Here is a 5,934-nt window from a genome sequence, read left to right on the forward strand (position 1 = left end):
AAAAAAGCTTTTAGGAGACTGTGTCAAGAGAAAAGTCCCCTGCCCTCCCTTCCTGCCACTCAGAGCACCCTGGGCTGATGGGGCACATCTCTCAAACACCAACTTAGCCCCAGGAAAGCATCCTCTGCCAGGCTACCTAGAAACCAAGGCAGCGTCAGCCTGGCGAGCAGCTCTTCTCCCAGCCAGACACGGGGTTTCATGGGCACAGAGCACAAAGACTGCCTCAGCCCCCGAGCCGTGCCCAGCTGCTGCCATCTCCGACCCACGCTGTCTGACCTCTGCCCACACTTGGAGCCAGTCCCTCGACCCCCCACATTCCAGTAAGGACCCCCGGAGGCAGGAACAGACGGGGCTTTCAGGAAGTCGGCCAGCTGATGGGGGGGTGAATTATTTGCAAACACGATCTGCCAGGAGCACAGGGTGGCATTTCACGTGCCAGAGGTTGGCTGGCCCTGCCCTGCCCCTGGCAGCTTGGCTCCAGGGCCCTCATTCCAGATGGGCAAAGGACAGAACTTTATTCTGTTCCCTGGCAAGAGGCTGCCACTTGCACCATCCCAGCCCCACCCTCTCTTCCATCTCCACCCTGGGACCAGTGCTTGGCTTCTCTAGGGCCCAAAAACACCAGAGGGGAATCAGGAGGAAGACTCAAGAACTCGTGTCCCAGAACTTTGTAAGCCAGGAGTGTCACCAAGAGGGATAGTCATTGCCACCAGCACATGGCCCTTCCTTGCTTGTGCACCTGATGGATGTCTGCAGGTGTCTAGGGCCAGGAGCCTGGAGCCCAGACAGCCTTAGTGAGAATTCCTTAAGATTCCCTGGCCTTGGGGCGGAAAAATAGCATGGAGGTAGGGTATTTGCCTTGCATGCAGAAGGACGGTGGTTCAAATCCCAGTATCCCATATGGTTCCCTGAGCCTGCCAGGAATGATTTCTGAGCATAGAGCCAGGAGGAACCCCTGAGTGCTGCCGGGTGTGACCCAAAAACCAAAAAGAGAGAGAGAGAGAGAGAGAGAGAGAGAGAGAGAGAGAGAGATTCCCTTGTTATTATTATTTGCCTTGCACACAGCCAACCCAGGACGGACCTCGATTCAATTCTCGGCATCCCGTATGGTCCCCAAGCCTGTCAGACACAATTTCTGAAAGCAGAGCCAGGAGTAACCCCTGAGCACCACCAGGTTGACTCTAACCACCCCCCCCCAAGTAAAGATCCCTGGTCTCCATGTCCCCGTCAATAAAGTAGAGTGACAGCCATAATATTCCTGCAATATTGTGAGGTCCAAGAAATGAGGCCTAGGGGCCAGAGAGGCAGCACAGCAGTAGAGCGTTTGCCTTGCATTCAGCCTATTCAGGTGAGATGGTGATTCGATTCCTGGCATCTCAAATGGTCCCCTGAGCTTGCCAGGAGTGATTTCTGAGCTCAGAGCCAAGAGGAAGCCCTGAGCGCGAAGGAAGGAAAGAAGGAAGGAAGGAAGGAAGGAAGGAAGGAAGGAAGGAAGGAAGGAAGGAAGGAAGGAAGGAAGGAAGGAAGGAAGGAAGGAAGGAAGGAAGGAAGGAAAATAGGAAGGAAGGAAGGAAGGAAGGAAGGAAGGAAGGAAGGAAGGAAGGAAGGAAGGAAGGAAGGAAGGAAGGAAGGAAGGAAGGAAGAAGGGAAGGAAGGAAGGAAGAAAGAAAGAAAGAAAGAAAGAAAGAAAGAAAGAAAGAAAGAAAGAAAAGAAAGAAAGAAGAAAGAAGAAAGAAGAAAGAAAGAAAGAAAGAAAAAGAAAGAAAGAAAAGAAAGAAAGAAAAAAAAAAAAAAGAAAGAAAGAAAGAAAGAAAGAAAAGAAAGAAAGAAAGAAAGAAAGAAAGAAAGAAAGAGAAAGAAAGAAAAAAAAAGAAAGAAAGAAAGAAAGAAAGAAAGAAGAAAAGAAAGAAAGAAAAAGAAGAAAAGAAAGAAAGAGAAGAAGAAAAAAGAAAAAGAAAGAAAAGAAAGAAGAAGGAGAAAGAAAGAAGAGGAAGAAAGAAAGAAAGAAGAAAAAAAGAAAGAAAGAAAGAAAGAAGAGGAAGAAAGAAAGAAGAAGAAAAGAAAGAAAGAAAGAAAGAAAGAAAGAAAGAAAGAAAGAAGAAAGAAGAAAAAGAAGAAAGAAAGAAAGAAGAGAAGAAAGAAAGAAAGAAAGAGAAAGAAAGAAAAAGAAGAAAGAAAGAAAGAAGAAGAGAAAGAAAGAGAAGAAGAAAGAAAGAAAGAAGGAAGAAAGAAGAAAAGAAAGAAAAAGAAAGAAAGAAAGAAAGAAAGAAAGAAAGAAAGAAAGAAAGAAAAGAAGAAAGAAAGAAAGAAAGAAAGAAAAGAAAGAAGAAAGAAAGAAAGAAGAAAGAAAGAAAGAAAGAAGAAAGAAAGAAAGAAAGAAAGAAAGAAAAAGAAAGAGAAGAAAGAAAAAAGAAAGAAAGAAGAAAAAGAAAGAAAGAAAGAAGAAAAAAGATAAAGAAGAAGAAGAAGAAGAATAAGAAGAAAGAAAGAAAAAGAAAGAAAAAAAGAAAGAGAAAGAAAAGAAAGAAAGAAAGAAAGAAAGAAAGAAGAAAGAAAGAAAAGAAAGAAAGAAAGAAAAGAAAAGAAAGAAAGAAAGAAAGAAAGAAAAGAAGAAAGAAAGAAAGAAAGAAAAAAGAAAGAAGAGAAGAAAGAAAAGAAAGAAAAAAAGAAAGAAAGAAAGAAAGAGAAAGAAGAAAGAAAAAAGAAAGAAGAAAGAAAGAAAGAAAGAAGAAAGAAAGAAAGAAAGAAAGAAAGAAAGAAAGAAAGAAAGAAAGAAAAAGAAACGAGGCCTTTCAAGGAAATGCAAAGGCTCTGCAAAGGGGACCATGGATATTCCTAGTCTGGCTGTCACCAGATGTGAGCACAAGGAGGTCAGCTAGCAATAGAGACTTGCCTTGTGAATGTGTGATATCCTAGACTATATCCTTCATTCCACCCAAAAAATAAACGGACTAGAACGTCATCTCTAATATGACCAGAGCCTCAGGATGGGGGCAGGTGCAAATGAATGGTTAGTAAAGACCATGTCCTCAAACCTGATGGCAGAGAGAGCCAAGGTAAACATTTCCTGGGATCAGGCCCAGAGTGGGGGAGTGAGCAACGAGAGACAGATTAGCATTGCCCGCCAGGAGATACTCAGTTAAGGCAATGGAGGGCTGGAGAAAGTATTAGTGAGGGGGACACTTGCCTTACATGCAGCCAAACCTGGTTTGAAACCAGCCCCACGTATGGTCTCCCAGCACTGCCAGGAACAATCCCTGAGCCAGGATCATACACAGCCAGGAGCTAGTACTGAGCACCACCAGGCGTGGCCCTAAAATAAAAAGGGCAATGCTTTTGGTTTTGGGGTTGTTATTTTTGTCTGTTTTTGGTTTTTGGATCACACCTGGCAGCGCTCAGAAATCGCTCCAGGCAGGCTCGGGGGACCATATGGGATGCTGGAAATCGAACCACCGTCCTTCTGCATGCAAGGCAAATGCCTTATCTCCATGCTATCTCTTCAGCCCCAACGAATTTAGTCGGGGACGAATATAATTCCCCGAGCCCACCAGGAGCAATTTCTGAGCATAGAGCCAGGAGTAACCCCTGAGCGCTGCTGGGTGTGACCCAAAACCAAAAAAAAAAAAAAAAAGTTTTCTATAAAAATGTGGGATGGGGGCCTGGAGAGATGGTGCAGCGGTAGAGCGTTTGCCTTTCATGTAGCTGATCTAGGACAGACGTGGGCTCAATACCCGGCATCCCATATGGCCCCCTAAGCCAGGAGTGATTTCTGAGCACATAGCCAGGAATAACCCCTGAGCATCACCATTTTTGGATGTGGCCCAAAACAACAACAACAAAATGTGGGATGGGTACAGAGTGATAGCATAGTGGGTAGAGCATTTGCCTTGAATGTGGCTGACCCAGGTTCAATCCCTTGCATCTCATATGGTTCATATGGCCTGCCTGGAGTGATTTCTAAGCATAGAGTCAGGAGTAACCCTGAGTGCTGGGTGTGGTCCAAAAAGCAAAAACCAAAAAAAAAAAAAAAAAAGAAAGGAAATAAAAGAAATGTGGGAAACTGTTGACAAATCCAAAATAAGGATGACGCCAGTGACTCAGCAGAGCACCTTGGGAATTCTGGTGCCCAATCAAATAGCATTTTCCCCCAGTGGAAAAAGAAGATAAATCTTGGGAAAACTTGGACAAGTAGATACCCCCAGGCTACCAAGTGCCTCTAGGCACACAGATCATACCATAATTACTTCTGCTGTCTGTCTCTGGGCCCACACCCATTTAATTTTTTGATTTGTTTTGTTTGGGGGCCACACCCAGAGACACTCAAGGGTTACTCCTGGCTATGTGCTCAGAAAGTGCTCCTGGCTTAGGGGATCATAAGGGATGCCAGGGGATAGAACCAAGGTCCATCTTAGGTCAGACGCATGCAAGGCAGATGCCTTACCTCTTACACCGCTCTGGCCCCAAACTCCTTTAATTTATATTTGAGACCCAAGAGTCTAGGGTAAGCTTACTCCCTTTTGGGGAGTAACAAATGCCCTCCATAGGCAGAGAAATAGTTCAATGGGCAGAAGCATATGCTTTTCATGTGGAGGTCCAGTGTCAGCTCCTGGTACTACAGAGCACTATCAAGAGTGGGTCTGGGCCATAAAAAAATTAAAATAAATAAATAAATAAGTGGGTCTGAAAATTTCATGACTTCATCTCTCCTGATGGCTGCATTATATTCCATTATGTTTATGTACCATCATTTCTTTAGCCATTCATCTGTTGAAGGGCATCTTGATTGTTTCCAGAGTCTGGCTATTGTAAATAGTACTGCAATTAATATAGGTGTGAGGAAGGGATTTTTGTATTTCGTTTTAGTGTTCCTAGGGTATATCCCTAGACTGAGTAAAATAAGTCAGAGGGAGAGAGACACACACAAAATAGTCTGACTTATCTATGGATTTTAAGAAAAATAAAAGACATTATTGTAATAATGCCCAGAGATGAAGGCCAGAAGGACTGGCTCATGATATGAAGCTTGCTCACATCACAGAGGAAGAGTGCAGTTAGAACACTAACAACTACCATGACAATATTTTTTTTTTTTTTGGTTTTTGGGCCACACTCCTGGTTGTCTACTCAGAAATAGCTCCTGGCAGGCACGGAGGACCATATGGGACACCGGGATTCGAATCAACCACCTTTGGTCCTGGATCGGCTGCTTGCAAGGCAAACGCCACTGTGCTATCCATCCGGGCCCTACCATGACAATATTAATGAATTAATGAATTAATGAATTAATGCCTGTGTCAAATGCTGGCAGGGGTTGTGGGTGGAAGGATATGGGGTGAATTGATGGTGGGAATGTTGCACTGGTGAAGGAGGGCATTCTTTTTGTGACTAAAACCCAACTACAGTCATGTGTGTAGTCACGGTGTTTAAATAAAGATAAAAACATTTTTTTTAAAAAGTTAATTTGAGCCCAGAATCAGCAGAAGTTGCTCAGCATCAACAGATATGTCCCCCAAATAAAAAAGTGGCCCAGTTGATGATTGGGGGAGACTAAGGGATGTTGAGGATCAAAACCAGATGGGTCACATACAAGGCAAATGCCCTATTTCTTGGAGTCTAGCTTTCGCCCCACAAGTATAAATTTTATAAAGTCCAGGAATTGAATGATCACTTCTCATGTTCCTTACACATATAATGGGGCCGGCGAGATAGCATGGAGTTAAAGCGTTTGCCTTGCATGCAGAAGGACGGTGGTTCGAATCCCAGCATCCCATATGGTCCCCCGTGCCTGCCAGGGGCGATTTTTGAGCTTAGAGCCAGGAGTAACCCCTGAGTGCTACCAGGTGTGACTCAAAAAAACAAAACAAAACAAAAACAACTAACACAGTTTACTGCAATATGAATCTTCCTATCTGGAAGGGTTTGTATATCCACTGA

This window comes from Suncus etruscus, chromosome 5, assembly GCF_024139225.1.
Source record: "Suncus etruscus isolate mSunEtr1 chromosome 5, mSunEtr1.pri.cur, whole genome shotgun sequence".
Taxonomy (NCBI): domain Eukaryota; kingdom Metazoa; phylum Chordata; class Mammalia; order Eulipotyphla; family Soricidae; genus Suncus; species Suncus etruscus.